This window comes from Marmota flaviventris, chromosome 4 (genome assembly GCF_047511675.1).
Source record: "Marmota flaviventris isolate mMarFla1 chromosome 4, mMarFla1.hap1, whole genome shotgun sequence".
NCBI lineage: Eukaryota > Metazoa > Chordata > Mammalia > Rodentia > Sciuridae > Marmota > Marmota flaviventris.
This window is the reverse complement of record NC_092501.1, coordinates 130,295,164-130,312,063: the sequence shown is the minus strand read 5'-3', so window position 1 is coordinate 130,312,063 and position 16,900 is coordinate 130,295,164. Positions and strand designations below refer to the sequence as shown.

Genomic DNA, 16,900 nt, shown 5'->3' with positions numbered 1-16,900 from the left:
GGATGGGGGAGGGGAAGGAGAGGGAGAGGGAGTGGGGAAGGGGAAGGTTGAGGAGGAGGAGGAGGAGGAGGAGGAGGAGGAAGAGGAGGAGGAGGAGGAGGAGCTTCTATGACACTTAATTAAAAGTCATAAAATTCTAAAATATCAACTCATGCCCTGGGCCACAAGTGGCTCACACCCCCACTAGAGAGCCCCACTATTATTCACCCTCATCAGGAAGAGAGGTTGGTTGCAGTTAAAAGAAATTCACTCAGTGAATCAGATTGAGTGCCACCATGTCCCATGCTCTGTGCTAATTGGTCTTCCCTGACCAATTTCTTCTCCTCTCTAAAGCCTCTCTACTCCACCTCATCCCAAAGTACCCTCCTTGATATCCCAGCCTCCCCATGGCCAGTACCAGTTCACAGTGGAGCAAGCAGAACTACAAGTCTGGCAGACCTGTCACTGGAGTTCAGATTTTGCAGACTTGCCCTGATTAAATCTACAATCCAATGTGCTACTTAGTCTCCCCAGCCCTTATCAACGTTTTACATTTCAATGTGACTTTTCTGAGCTGAATATCTGTGTTTTCAATTATGTCAACCCAGGTGAATTACCCCTCCATTGTTCAAGGTCAAACCTCTCAAGTTGTTATTTCCTGTCCATACAGCTAGTCCCTTTCCCTTTAGTCCCTTTGGGGGCAGTTTCTCAATTGTCACTGGTGTTCCCAGATCCTATCTCTATCAGGTTTCATCTGTAAATTTAATTATGAAGCTATGCCCTGATTGGCTGATTTCATTCCATGGTACAAATGTTTATTAGGCGTCCATTCTCCACAAGGCACCCTGGGCTCCCAAGACAGAGGAGACCTGCCCTCCTGGAGCTAAAGGGAGCTAAGTGGGCCCATTCTGTTCTCACTGTTAAGTCCCCTCTCCTGACCAATAGACCCTCTGCTTCTGTACTAGATGTTTCTGTGGACTCTTCTAGCACAGGTATCTTAAGAAACAACTGTTAAAGCAAAAAGAGGCAGAAAGAGATTGGCCGGGGCCAGCCTAGAACAAGTCACTCACTAACTCCCGCCTTCCCAAGGGCCCTGGTCTGCCTTCCCACTGCAGGCTCAGTGGGGGTCCAAATGCACCAGAGGCTCCTCTGCTGGCTTTCAGGGCCCAAGTAGAGCCTTCCCCCTCCTCACCCTGCACACTGCCTACCCTATCTCCTCTTTGGAGAGGCCCAGGCACCCCTGGATATCCTGAAAGAGGTAGAGGGTATCACTCAGCCGCACAGCTCACCTGCCACTCCCTCCTGTCTAGGAAGGCTTTCCAGAGCCCCAAGTGGGCCTTACCATTGCACCCCAGGCTCACAGGATGGCCCCAGTGGCCCTTTACTCATGGTAGGCTCCCCAAGCAACCAACTGCCCTGGGAACAGAGTCTGGAGCCAGGAACCACACTATATCAGTTATCTCTGTGTCTCCCCCGTTTCCTTACCTAGAACACACAGTGTGTGAGCTGGTGCTCAGCAAGTTGAACAAATGCATATTAATAAATATTAGGGTATGTAAATCAGCTTTTCAAATACTGTTCTTGGTTCACCAGCCAATTGCTTTTAATTAGGCCAATTTGTTTTTAATGGACATAACGTTTCCTTCAGACAAAGTCTTATTTGGAAGACCCTGGCTCCCCGATACAAAATGACAGTGGAATTCTTCTCCTTCACATAAAATGGGAGGGAGCCCCCAAACGCACACCATGCTAAAATACTCCACATATATAAGCTCTTTCCTTCTTTCAAAGCCTAGTTCAAATCCTTCTTATCTATGGCAACTTTACTCCGATCAGATCATCCCATCCATGGGGCAGATATTAAGCTCATATTCACTCAAACTTGACGAAGAACCAATCCAATAATTATTGAATTATCCCAATAATGAATTATCCCATTCAATCCTTAGGGCAATCCTCTCAGGTACATGCTATTAGTATTCCCACTTCACTGATGAGGAAACAGAAGTTCAGAGAGCTTAAGCAATTTGTCAAAGTCACAAAGCTATTAACAGCAATGCTAGGATTGAAGCCCAGAACCAATTCACTATTCCCTATTTGGATGTGGCATGACTTTTAGCTTTCCAACTAGATTGTAAGCTGAATGGTAGGAACTGTGTCTTCACTTCTTTCCCTCTTGACCCCATTCTTCATGCAATGGTTTGCCTTGAGGAAGGTATAATAAATTATTTTTTCAGAGATGAATTAGCTCCTCACCTCTTTCTCCCCTAACATCTATCTAGTTAGAGGCTGCCAGCTTTGCAAAGACCCGGTCTCCACCTCTTTCTTCCTAAAGAGAGCTGTGCTTCTGAGGTGTGCAAAGGGCTACCGAAAATATGAAGCGCTTCCTGCAGAGGCTTGAGGCTCAGCAGGAGTTTCACAGGAGGGAAAAACAACAGTGACCTCCTCAGATGGAGAAGGGAGGCTCGAAGCAGGAAGTCGAAGGTGGGTCAGAAGAGCTCTAGGGGAGAGGAAAGTGAAGGAAGGGAAAGAGAGACTGTTTAGGTTTGGGCCTCGTGGGACTTGAGCCCCAATTTAACTTCTGGACTAAATTTTAAAAACAGCCAAGTAGTAAAAGCCCTACTCTCTGTGAACTCTGGCCTCTCGGCCTGTTTGGGATGTCACAGAGAAAGCTGCACTTTGTGTTCAGCAGTCCCAAGGGGACACCCGGTGGCCCAGGTGGGGTGATTGATTGGGAGAAGCCCAAGGGGCTCTTGTCTTCCGGCCACTGCCACCACCCTGCACCTGCACCACATGTAAACAGAGGCTGTGTCTTGCCGGAGCCCAGGCCTGACCTCCCCAGCCTCCTTGGGCCTCACCCCCTCAGCCCTCTTCCTGGAAAATTTAACCACAGTCTTCCAGTGAAAGGGGACCACAGGGGCCTGGCAAAGGCTGCGGAGTGACAGGGTGAGTAGGCAGCAAACAGCACCTCTGCAGCCCAGTCCTGGAATCCAGCCCTTCTCAGGAAACGTTCACTACATGTCAGTTCAGTGTCCTCAAGACAATAGATAAAATGTCACCCAAATGTCAGCTTGGTTCCCCATGTCTCTGTTTACATGTTCTGATGTGAGTAGTTTAAAGTTAATTCAGTAATCTCAACAGAAGTCTGAGTTAATCTTAAAATATTTATTTGAGATATCTATCTTTTCTTTGGAAATACAAGAGGTGGTCTTCCATGCCTAATATATATTTATAATATACATGGACAAACAAGCCCACGAACAACATTGTAAAAAACACTTTTGCACGAAACATATGAAGAACGTTTTGAAACACTGAACGCACACAGACACTGAGCAAAAATGGGCACTGAGAAAGGAAAGCCAAGGCCAGACAGCAGACAGGCTGAGGTGAATCGTCACACAGCTATGCTGACCGGGACAATCAGACTTTGTTTCAAAAAACCTACTATAGTCTATCATTGTATTATGTACTCACAGAAGGTGATACCAAAATTGAAAACCAGGGCTGGGGTTGTGGCCCAGTGGGGTTGCCTAGCCTGTGTGAGGCACTGGGTTCGATCCTCAGCACTGCATAAAAATAAATACATACATAGGGAGTATTGTGTTAAAAAAAAATTGAAAACCAATTGTTACCAGACTCTAGGCCAGAAGGGGGCCTGACTTCAGGAGTTACAACAGACTAACAGGTGCATTAAAATAGGTTGGAAATCATAATTTAGAGTTTACGTATCCCTTATTATCATTAAGAATGAAAAAACAGGTTGTCCTCTCAACAGGACACGGCTTACATTATTTAAGCCGTACTTTAAATAGGGCATTGGGCAGCTATAGCACCCTTCCATCGTTATACAATATACCCAGAAGTGACTCTCATGACTTGTTCAACAATTATTTTGGTGGAAAGGGGCAAGACACTTTCAACAAAGGGTTACATCACCTTTCTGAAAATGAGTTGTCAGTTTCCCACAGTGAGGCTTGTGTTGACATGGTTGTTTTCTTGCCCCTTGAGAACAGCATGGCTCTTCTTGTCCAGTCGGACGTCACCTTGGGGCTCTCTGCTTTATTCCTTCTGATGGTTTCTCATTGTGTTGTTGGAGGTTTGCTAAGCAGATGCCTCTTTTGAAATACTACAAATTTATGAGATCTTTCTTCTCTTTGTTCACAAATCTGTGAATAGATCCATGCATTTACCACGCCCATGTTAATTATTCAAATGAACAAAGGCCAATTACCTTTTTCTCTTTTCACCTCTAATGGAAATGGAATATTTGGAAATCAACCAATCATGTTTATCCACGTCACCACTGAAACCATTCTAGGTCCCACTGCCTCTGGTTGGGGCACCCTGGCTATACTCATTCTTCTTTCCATTTTCCAATAATCCTCCTGCTTGTTGTATCATCCCTGTTGTTGGTTTCAGGGGACACTCAGTTAGTTTATTTTCCATTGAGGGGCCTGTGGCTTGGAATCCAATATTTCAAAGGAGAACCAACAAGTCATCATCAGTGAAGAGACCAGAGAAAAGCAGAGTGTGAAGGTGGATCCTCTACCACTTTGAGCATCTGTAGAATTACTTTAGTGCAAAGCAAAGAATCATTCTTGGGTCCCTCTCAAGTACTTTTTCTATACTATAACTCCAAGTTGTAGCAATATCCCCATATTCCACACAGCACCCAGAGTCTCTGATCCAATCTCATGGGCTTAGAAATAACCTCACCATAATGAGAGCAAGAACCGCTCAGGAAAAGTATGGAAACACAGGCCACAACGAGTCAACAAGTGACCACAACCAGCAACACATCTGAGTTTGTCAGGTGGCACCTCAGCACCCTGCCGTATATGATGCCATGCACACTGTCCCAGTGTCCTATTCATACGACAGCTGTTTTCCCCCACTCATGACTTGAAATACAGTGCATCCTCTAGTTCTAGAAGAGGTCTTCATGAATGCATTTCTTACATTACATATAAATTAGGTACAGAATATTTTGTTCAGTTGAACATTTATTAGAAGAATTTTGCAGCAATGAATTTGAAATGACTTTTAAAATATTTTCAAACACTCTAGTCATTCACTAGACCTCTAAAAACAAGGATTATTTCATATACAAGTAATATATTTGTTGCCCAATGTAAGTTTTTATAGGTGTTTTACATCTGGACAATGGAACAAAATAGGTAGCAAAGGAGACAAATGCAAAATGAAGGCAGAGCTGCCAAGTTTTTGTCCTGCTTTTACCCATCTGACATCTGCAGGCCCAAGTGAAAAGTCAGTGCTGTTTAGCAAAAGTAGCCTCTAAGTCCCTGTTACAAAAATGTTTCATTTAAATGCTGAATTAAAAATGTTTAGCGTTTCCTATCAATTTCCTGATCTTCCTAGGATCTGAGAGATATGAATAGCTGTTCATTCAATTTACTTTTCCCCTTTCCCTTCCTTTTAAAAAATCAGAATAGATTATGTTTTAAAAAAAACAGAATAAGAATCATTAAAAGAAAGTTGTTTGTGAAGGAAGGATACAAATAAAAGAACAAATATACAAATAGACAAACTCAATAAGAAGTCACTATAAATAAAGTCAAGAAAACTAGAAAAAAAATGGCAGATTATATCACAAAGATTCCATTCCTTTTTATATAAAAAGATCTGGCAAATCAATAAGAAAAGCTCCAACAATCCAATGCATAACAAAAGAAAAATAGTTGAAAAACCTTTTCACAGAAAAGACACTATATTGCTCTCACTCAGGTAGAAAAGATAAAAATGAACAATTTGGGGGGCAGAGATGGGGAAATAGACTGATAGGGGTGAAAAGATACACAAACTCTATGGGAAGACAATTTAGCCAAATATGTCAAAATTGCAAAGACATTTATTCTTTGACCCAGCAATCCCAGTGATTTAACCCATGTGCAGTCATGTGTCGCTTAATAATGGGATATGTTCTGAGAAATGCATCATTAGGTGATTTCATAGTTGTTTGAAGAGCATGAGGTGCACAACACAAACCTGAAGTGCAGAGGTCAGTCACTCAAAATGGCCTCTACGAGATGTGCCCAGCTGCCCCTGATGTAGCACAGCATGCTCTTTCACAGCAAATATTTTAAAAATATAAGTAAAAAGGAGTACAATCTAAAATTATGATAAAAGCCTACCATAGTAAATACATAAACTGGTAACATAGTTGTTTATGATTATTATCAAGCACTAGGTAACTATGTGCTATGTGCTAGGTAACTAAGACGGGCAGTGAGGTAGGTTTTTGTACGCCAGAAAATCAGCACAAACGTGAGGAATGCGTGACACCACGTTATGGCAGCTATGACACCGCTAGGCGATTTTCAGCTGTATTATAATTTTAGGGACTGACCAAAATGTCATGGGACACGTGACTGTATATTATTGTACACATGTGAAATGACACATGCACAAAGTTATTTACTGAAACATTGTGATAAGTCAAAGTATTTTAAAAATCCAAGTGGCTGTCAACAGAAGTCTAGTTAAGTGAATTATGGGAGAGCACCACAATTCTTTATCTGAAACCCCAGGGTTCGATGTGATTTGCCTGTCAGAATTTCTCGAAATTTTGAAACCTCCATACAGTGTATGGACCATATACTAGGTAACATCCCAGAGGGTTCTGGAGCAGTATTCAAAAATCAAAGTCATTAACATCTTTACATACAAATGGGATAAATACAGAATATAAATTGATTCATATCAGTCTGAATCATGTTTTGTCACCAAATGAATTTGCCACAAACTCAAGAGAAATTTTCTGGGCACGGTGGCACACACCTGTAATCCGAGCAGCTCAGGAAGCTGAGACAGAGAATTACAAGTTCAAAGCCAGACTCTGCAATTTAGCAAGGCCCTGAGCAACTTAGCAAGACCCTGCCTCAAAATAAAAAATAAAAAGGGCTGGGGATGCCAGGCGCCATGGTGCACACCTATAATCCCAAGAGCTCGGGCGCTGAAGCAGGAGGATCCTGAGTTCAAAGCCAGCCTCAACAAAAACTAGGTGCTAAGCAACTCAGTGAGACCCTGTCTTTAAATAAAATATAAAATAGGGCTGGGGATGTGGCTCAGTGGTTGAGTGACTCTGAGTTCAATCCCCAGCACCCTCCCCCCAAAACAGGGCTGGGAATGTAGCTTAGTGGTAAAGCACCCCTGGGTTCAATCCTTGAAACCAAAAAAATAAAAAAATAAAAATAAAAACTTTTGATTTAGAGTTTTTTTTTAAATTTAGAATTACAGATGGGAGATTATAACATGTATATCCATACAACAATCCATACTGCTATAAATAAAATTGAAAACATAGTTCTGCACTGACTAACCTCCAAGATACACTGATAAGTTAAATAAAAAAATAGCAAAAGGCGGAAAAATGAAAAAAAAATAGTATATGAATTTGTTTATATAGGTAAAAAATGGCTCTGAAAAACCTACATGAATTATTTCTAGAAAGAGGAACTAGGAGGAGTCAACAAACTGTAGGTGGTAGGGAGGCTCTGTTATACATGCTTGCATACCTGTCCTATAAATATATTACCTATTCAGAAAAATAAATCATGTTTACATTTTAGTTGCTAAATAAAGCCTGTGTGTGGTTTAGGAACAGATGAGGAGGTTTTATGCTCATACAGATGTTCGGAGAGCCCTCCTGACATCATGTATGAAGTTCCAACAACAGATCAGATATTGGGCTAGGTTCATGGTCCAGATCATAGGTAGTCACATAAGGTAGGCATTAACACCTTCATTTCAGAGATGAGAAAAACAAGGTTCAGATAGACCCACATGGAAGTAATTGGTAGAGCTGGTATTCATACTGGAGGCAGGCTGAGCCAGAGTTCCCTGGCACAAAAGAACATTTTTAAAAGAGGACTAGGTAGTTATAGGGAACAGGTACACAAGTTATGTCCAGATAAGTAGTATTTTCTTGAACACAATTCTTAGGCTGTTTGAGCTTCTGTTGTACTCTGATTCCACTAGGCCAGGATCCTCTTGTGGTATCAGGGAAATCTGCAGAGCAAGGAGTGTGTGCCTGAGTGAGGGTTGGGGAGCCAAACTTCTCTATTACAGAGAGCTGAAGGCCCATGGGGTTCAGTGTGGACATGTCTGCCTGCATGGAGAGGCATTCTGGTTGGAGATTACACTATCCTTTTCTTCAATTTGTTCATGAGCATTGACTGGGGAGAAAAGGGCAGGAAAGTGTGTGAGTCAGTTTTCAATCACTATGACAAAATATCTGAGAAAGTCAAGTTAAAGGAGGAAAGGTTTATTTTGGCTCATAGTTTCAGAGTTTAACTGCTGCCTAGCTCAGTTGCTTTGGGGGCCAGTCATGAAGCAGTTCATATTGGTGGAAGTGTGGAGCAAAGGAAGTCTGTTTCACCTCTTGGTGGCCAGGAAGCAGAGAGAGAGAGAGAGAGAGAGAGAGAGAGAGAGAGAGAGAGAAGACAGGGTTCCAATATAACCTTCAAGGACATATCCCCAATGATCTAACTTCCTCCCACCAGGCCTTGCTTCCTATTGATTCCAGCATCTCTCAATAGAACCAGTGGCTAGGAACCAAGATTTTAATACATGGGCCTATTAAGATTCAAACCAAAATGATAGGTAAAAATGGGTTTTTCACTTGAGGTCATCCAGCTCTAGAAAGACTCACCTCTGGTCTCAATCTAATTTAGTTGACTCTCCACATCTGTGGGCTCCTCATCCGTGAATTCAACTAACCAACGATCAAAAATACTAAAGAAATAATAATCTTGTCTTCACCAAATAAGCACACACCTCTTTTATTAGTCATTGTACCTTAAACGATAGAGTATAACAAGTATTTATGTAACATGTATATTGCATTTGACATGACACAGAATCTAGAGATGATTTAAAGTGTACAGAAAGATGTTTGTGGATTATATGAAAATACTATGCCATTTTATATAAGGGATTTGAGCATCCACAGAATGCAGTATCCTTTTGGGGGTCCTGAAATCTATCCCCCAGGGATATGGAGAGACAATTGTATTTAAAACCACAATTTAAAATTCATCAAAATTGACACTTTTCTATTAATTTATCCCATGATGGAGAAAAGCAAAGTAGAGCAGTTCAGGATCAAGCACACAGCAGAATATGGACCCAACCACACGGGAAAGACTGATGGAGTCCATGTCTGCTCTAAAACAGGGCCTCTCCCTTCCCAGAACCCAAGAGGCCATGCCTCCTCGTCCTTCTTCTGTCCCCACTCACCAGGAATGGGCACCAGATGGGAGGTTTTAAATTAAGCTGAACAGGCACTGACCTTAAAGCTGCACTTCTAGAGTGACCAGCCATCTCCATCTGTCCAGGGACCCATCTCTGTTTTAGCCCGGAAACTGCCACATCCCCGCAAAACCAACAATCGTGGACAAATCAGGATGGCTCATCACCCACCAAGGTCTCAACCCCAGCTCCACCACTATGAACTGTGTAACCTAACACGTCACTTCACTGCCATGTCTTGGTTTCTCCATGTTTAAGATGGGAAGAAAGTACCTATCTCATGGCATCGTTACAAAGATTAAATGAATATTAGTGCTTGTAAGAGGTCTGTAAGCACTTGTCAGAAGTGGTTTGTGTTAAACTTTGCTGATCCCTATTGTCTTTATTTATAACCAGTCTGTACAACAAAGCATTGAACATTCAGATTGCATGCCTGCATTGGTCAAGACAGAAGATAGTTACAGGTTGACTCAATAAGCCACAAAACCAGGGCTAGAAGCCAGCATTCCTTTGTATCAGCTCAGCACACCCTGCCCTCTGTAGCTCAGCCAAGCCTTCTGATCCCTTGCTGGTTCCTACTTTTAGCCATGGCTGATTGGGACATAGTAGGCTCACAATAAATAGCTATGAAATGAATGCATAACTTTTTCTTACACTGCCTATCCAGAGTTGCTGGAAGGACTTTGCGTTTTTGCTTTCTCTTATTTGCAAAGGAGTGTAGCTAATGTTAAAGTTCCATGGTGCACTGCTTACCTATGATGAGTTTTCCTGACATTGTAAACTGAAGCAAGAGCAGATGAAGGACCTCAAGGACCCAGGCCCCACATTAGGAAATCCAGCCCCTATGCCTTGAAGCTGCAGGATGCTTTCTTACCCAAACCCCATGTCAAAGCCCCACCAGCTGCCCATAGCATTTCAAGTGTTGCACAAAGTTACCACAAGATGTTCTATGTAGATAACCCTAACAGGCCCCCTACCACAAAATGTTCCTTTCAGACAGCCCTACCAGCTAAACTTGAGAACTAAGTTTAAAAACAGGAACCAAGAAGGGCAAGGTGTAACTTTAGGGTTTTTCCAAGAACAAAAAGTCGAAAAACAAGTTTACCCACTAGGTGACCCCCCTGCTGGATTCAGAGGAACCAATAGAAGGGCTGTTGCTGTGCTAAGCTAAGAACTAACCCACTTGTACCCTATAAAAGATCTGTATCCCAAAGCCCGGTGTGCCAGTTCACCGAAGCTCCGGCTGAGGTTTCGCTGAGCACCCACAGGCGCCTGTGTGACAATAAACGCCTCCTGCTTTTTGCAGCCAGTGTCTCGTGTGGTTCGTTCCGGGTTTGGGATCTGTGGATCTTTCATTTTGGAGGTTCCACCGAGATTCCCGATCCCGGTTCCGATCCCGATCCCTATCCGGAGAACACTCGACATCACTGGGAGGTAAGCTGGCCAGCTCGAGCTGTCTATGTCTAACCTGTTGTCCTATTGGCTATCTGTTCTCTGTTTCGCGCAGCGTCTGAAAGACTAGGCATAGTCATTGGTATTCCGATTCTGAAGTAATTCTGTGATCACTCAGCTTTCTGAGGCAGGCGGGGAAGGAGTTGACGAACTCAGACTTCACCCCTGCCACCCTGGGAGACGTCCCAGGGATCAGAGGGGTCCATTTCTTTGGGGCCCCCGGTGTTTCCAAGGGATACACCGTTTTTGTAGGCGACGGAGAAGCAGTTTCTCCCAGGCCATCTGATTCTTTCGGTTTGTGCCGAAGCCGCGCAGCGTTCTTTGTGTTTTATGTCCTGTCTGATTCATATCTGTACTTTAGAGATGAGAACCAAATTTTCAGTCACAAATTTTGACACTCTCAAAGGGACTTTTAAGGAGTCCCCACTCTGCTTTCTTGGGGAAGCCTAGCACTCGAAACAACTGCAAGCAGAGGATAAACTTTTTGGGAGCTGGCTACTAAAAAGTTAGAAAAACAAAAAAAAAATGCCTAATGCCTAAGGTCAAACCAAACTGGAGGAACTAATCCTATGGATAAAAGATAGGATTAAGGGACTCCCAGCAGCTGCCAGAGCCATTTAGCTCTGGGGAGTTCCCTGGGTCCTTATCTACATCTTAAGGATTACACCACCTCTGTTTACTTAAAAAGAAGGAACACTGAATGCAGTAAAGCCAGTCACACTGAGACCCTTGATTTTACACCTATAGTTCTAAAGCATTGCACTATCTTGCAGTTAAAAGTTGGGTTTAAGCAATTGTTTAGTTTGATTTCAGATAGTTCATGCTAGAAAACTTAAATACTTGGAATAAAAAAAAAATTAAAGAGTTTCAATTTTGAACTGGGTAACCTGAAAAAAAAAAAAACAATTTAATTAAAACGTTGGTCTGGCTCATAAAAATGACATTAGATAATTAAATAGCAATAGTCTTAAAAATTTTCAAAGCTTAATTTCAGATATATATGATAATATGTAAGTAAATTTAATGTAACTCAATGCTACTTTAGAAACTTCAGAACAAGCAAAGTGGCTTAAAGGTACTAAAAAAATTTCTTCTGATGGTAGAGATTCTATTTCCAGTTTTATGTGAACAAGTTTTTCTAATGTAAAAAGATATAAAATTTTAAATTTTAAAAATTGCTTCTTAAATTTGTATCATAATTTCCAACATCTAAACCTGAAAATATAACTTAATGTAAACAAAAAAAAAAAAAAAGTTTATATAATTATGGTGTTATTAATGTGTTCATATCTTCCAGGTATACAAGCCTGTAAGGTAAAAGCTTCGAAAGAACCTTATATCAAGCTGGTATTCTAAAGTTATATGGTAATTAAAAAAAAAAATGTAAAGGTTTTATTGCAAAACACAAAAGTACATCACTACTTTTCTATAAGAGGTTAAAAGCTTTCAGCCTTTAATTCATGTTTTAGGTGTGATATTATGTTATGTTAGCTAATGTTCATGTAAACTTGAACAACAATTTATGTAAACTTTATAAAATGATCAGCTTCAGAACTATAGTAATTGAGATTTATAAAGAGCCCTGCCTTACTTGAGATAAGGCTCTATCCCATCTCACTACATATGAAAATGGCTATAAAAAAGTAAGCCAGATTTCAGTACAGTTAAAGTTGTGTCCAAAAATAGGTTTGTGCCAAGATTACTAGGATCTCAAACAGAAAATTATGATGTATAACCCTACTAGAATTCAAGGTAGCTATTATATAAGCTAAATATGTTTTTACCCTAGTTAGTTTTGTTTTGTAGTTTACTTATAGATGATTTAAAAATTGCCTATTAATATTTTAAAGAGGTATTACTTTAAGAACACAACCTGGGCCAACATAAGACAAGGAATTATCACCTACAGGATAAAGAAATAAACATTAAAGCCCAGTGCTCTTAATATAAGGCTGTTAACTTATTTGCTGGATGTTTGAGATCAAGTTTTAAAATTAATTAAATTAAAAAGGCCAAGAAAACCAATATTCGGCTCTTGCCCTCTGAGTCAGTCTGAATCAGGGAATAGGGAACTTCTCCAAAGGGCTCAGCAACTCTAGGCCACATAACCTCCTGAGCAAGGAGATTAATGAGACCAGTGGAGAACAGGAAGCCAATCGGTGCATTTGCTGTAAAGAGGAGGATCATTAAAAAAGGGAGACATCCCTGATGCTTCTGAGGGAAGCCATATGGTCAAGCAAGGCCTGGACCCATCCTAGCGCAAATGGCACTAGCAGAACTGAAAAGCTGCTATGAAGTTCCCGAGGACTCCCAGGATAACTCAGCTGACTATAAACAATAGGTAAAAATAAAAGTCAGTTTGACTTGCTTCATCTTAAACACTTAGCAAAGACAGTAAAAGCCAAAGCACAGCTGTTCCTGGACATCTTAAATAATAATAATAATTAAATGTAACTTCCATAAATAAGTAGACTGGAGGCTACAAGAGAGATTCTTAGACAGAAATGCCTGATAACTGTCAAAGGGACTACTAGAATAGTTTTAGTCTAAGGCTTTTATTTCTAGCCAACGCAGGTAGACTTGATGTTTGCTAATATGGTTATCCAGTCCTAAGTAGCAGAATTAAAAATTTCTCTATTAGACACAGAGAAGAAACAAAAGGTTCTCTTGGAAGCTCGCAAAAATGTGCCAGGGGATGACGGGCGCCCCACCCAACTCGCAAATTTGATTAACGAAGCTTTTCCTTTAACCCGGCCAAACTGGGACTATGCGACTAAAGCAGGTAGGAACCACCTACGTCTCTATTGCCAGTTACTCATAGCGGGTCTCCATGGAGCAGGGCGATGGCCCACTAATTTGGCTCAGGTAAGACAGACTATCCAGGGGTCAAAGGAAACTCCGACAGCCTTCTTAGAGAAATTAAAAGAGGCTTATCGGGGGTTTACTCCCTTTGATCCTGATAGTGAGGACCAAAAAAAAAACATTTAATAGGCCTGCCTTCGTCTCCCAGGTAAGTCAGATGGTGGCCAATACATTGGAAATTAATTAAAAATTATATTGTGCTTATAGACCCCAAAGTTCAGGACAGATAAAAAAAGATAAATAGAACCATCAAGGAGACTTTAACTAAATTAACACTTAAAACTGGCACTAAAGACTGGGTACAACTCCTACCTTTAGCCTTGTATCGGGCCCGAAACACCCCAGGCCCACATGGACTAACCCCATTTGAAATCCTGTACGGTGCCCCACCTCCCGCTGTTAACTTTTATGAAACTGAAACCTATGCCTCCCTCACCCCATCTATGCAGACTCATTTGCATGCTTTGCAATTGGTCCAGAACGAGGTCTGGAAGCCTCTAGCCGCAGCATACAAAGAGGAACTTAAAACCCCCTTGCTGCCACATCCCTTCAAAGTTGGAGACACCGTCTGGGTACGCAGGCACCAGAGCAAGAACCTCGAATCGCGGTGGAAAGGACCCTACACCATTCTGCTGACCACTCCCACTGCAGTCAAAGTGGACTGCATCACCGCTTGGATCCACACCTCCCACGTGAAAGCTGCACATCCACAGGAGTCCGCAGGCACCTCTCCGGATCCAGAATGAAAGTTGCAACGCACTCAAAATCCACTAAAGATAAGACTCACACGCTGTTGATTTTCCTTGCTTTGTGCTTTGTATTTCCCCTAACGGTTGCTAACCAAACTGTGAGCCAGACATGGCAAATATTATCGGGGACAGGAGATATAATTTAAAACCAAACATCCACAAAATACCCCCTTTGGGCTTAGTAACCTGCTCTAAGGCCTGATCTTTGTTACCTGCTGGCTAAGGCAAATGACTTTGATGATCCCAGTGAGGCAGAAGCATGCGTCTACAGTGGACGCTGCACCTGCATAAAACATCCCACAGGGTGTAGAGCAGCTCTAAGGGAGACACCCTTCTACATATGCCCTAGGGATGAAAAAAACCCAGTCACAAAAATGTGGACAACATGAAAGTTACTATTGTAAATCTTGGGGATATAAAACTATGAGGGATATATGATGGAAGCCAGGTTCATCTGGGGATTTAATACAAGTAAAAAAAAAAAGGGACAAGAGCCCCCACTATCTTCCGACTCCTGTAGAAACCTAAAATGGTACGGGGCAGGGCCATGCTCCACGTTTGCCTGCAACCCCTTAAACATTACCTTTACTCAGGCAGGCAAGGCATCAAAGAAATGGATAAAAAAAAAAAAACAATGGGGCCTAAAAATGTACTTCAAAAATGCCTACGACCCTGGGGTCCTATTCAAAATTAGGCTAACTACTATATTATCTACTGTAGCTGGCCCCTTGATTATATTACTGTTAATTTTAACCTTTGGACCTTGTATATTCAACAAATTAATGCAATTTATAAAAAGAAGACTGTCTGTAATCCAAACTATGGTCCTCGCGCAGCAATATCAAGTACTCCCACAGCACCCTGAGCCATCAGCTGAGCAAGTGCCGGACTCTGAGCAGGTAGATCAATGGATATAAGATTATATCCCGGATAAAGAAAAGGGGAAAATGAAGGACCTCAAGGACCCAGGCCCCACATTAGGAAATCCAGCCCCTATGCCTTGAAGCTGCAGGATGCTTTCTTACCCAAACCCCATGTCAAAGCCCCACCAGCTGCCCATAGCATTTCAAGTGTTGCACAAAGTTACCACAAGATGTTCTATGTAGATAACCCTAACAGGCCCCCTACCACAAAATGTTCCTTTCAGACAGCCCTACCAGCTAAACTTGAGAACTAAGTTTAAAAACAGGAACCAAGAAGGGCAAGGTGTAACTTTAGGGTTTTTCCAAGAACAAAAAGTCGAAAAACAAGTTTACCCACTAGGTGACCCCCCTGCTGGATTCAGAGGAACCAATAGAAGGGCTGTTGCTGTGCTAAGCTAAGAACTAACCCACTTGTACCCTATAAAAGATCTGTATCCCAAAGCCCGGTGTGCCAGTTCACCGAAGCTCCGGCTGAGGTTTCGCTGAGCACCCACAGGCGCCTGTGTGACAATAAACGCCTCCTGCTTTTTGCAGCCAGTGTCTCGTGTGGTTCGTTCCGGGTTTGGGATCTGTGGATCTTTCACAGAGAGAGAGAAACCTCCTCTTCTTTGGCAGTTATTTATGGCCCTGAATCTGTGGGTAGCCTGAACATGGAAATGCTACACATTAGTTGTAAATAAATCAGTTCATGATGATCAGACACCTGAAGCCTTGAGATCCTGGGGCCTGGTTTTCAGGCTGCTTCTGCAGAGGTTTGCATAGCCACTCACAAGCACACACTGGATCTCTGCCCTGCCTGCCTGAGCAAACCTGCCTGCATTCTGGGGACCCACCAGGACTCCAGGGCCTGTCTGCCTGCTGGGTTCCACCCCAGCGAAGACCCAAGTCAATGATGGGGCCAGTGGCTAAACCACATACCTCCAGATGTGCAGGCAAGCCCTGCGAAAGCCTCCGTTCCTGCACCACATAACAAGCAGCATATGTTTTTTTGGCTAAAAGGTGTTTAAATGAAATCATTTTTTCCATATTACTTTGAAAAGTTTATTTCATCAAGCATGAAAATGTTTAATAATATTATTTGGAGGTCTAAAAACAAGAAAAAAAAGAAAAGAGAAGAGATCACCATATTGGAGATGTTTCTCTTTTCCTCACTTGGAGAAAAGAACACAATAATATTTAACCCTTTCCTCAAGGGACCTAAGCAACTTAGACTTGAGATAAATGGTGCTCCGGGAATCGCGAGGTATTTATGACTGAACCAAAGCAGCAGAAGTTTGCCCCCTGACAGACCCACACTGGTGTAAGGTGACATGCCAGATTTGATCTGAGTGAGGGCTGTAATAAAATAGAGCAGGCCCCGCTGCCCAGCCAGCTCTGTACAGCCACTGAGACTCAGCAGGAAGGGCCACAGCCTCCAGAACATCACAGCTCCCTCCCCAGAGAGCCGCATTCCCTTGAAGGGAAAAAAACTCCAGTGGCAAGGCTCTAGGGACCTCTGGGAGACAGGGCTGGGGGCACTCAGGGAACCCAGCATCCCGTGCCTTTTTCACTTGGCAGAAAGCACCTCTTTTCAATAGTTTTCACCCAGAACAACAAAATCAGACTGCGCTGAGCTACAACCATGAGCAGGTCTGCCCCTCCCTGGGGCCAGCCGGCCTCGAC

The 16,900-nt window shown here is 42.5% G+C and overlaps 1 long non-coding RNA gene across 1 annotated transcript; it reads left to right on the top strand.

Moving 5' to 3' along the window:
* The first annotated feature begins 10,050 nt into the window (after positions 1 to 10,050).
* On the top strand, positions 10,051 to 15,771 carry LOC114084070 (uncharacterized). The gene is made up of 2 exons (XR_011707401.1): positions 10,051 to 10,686; positions 14,016 to 15,771. It is a non-coding gene; the product is annotated as an uncharacterized lncRNA (long non-coding RNA).
* Positions 15,772 to 16,900: the final 1,129 nt, after the last annotated feature.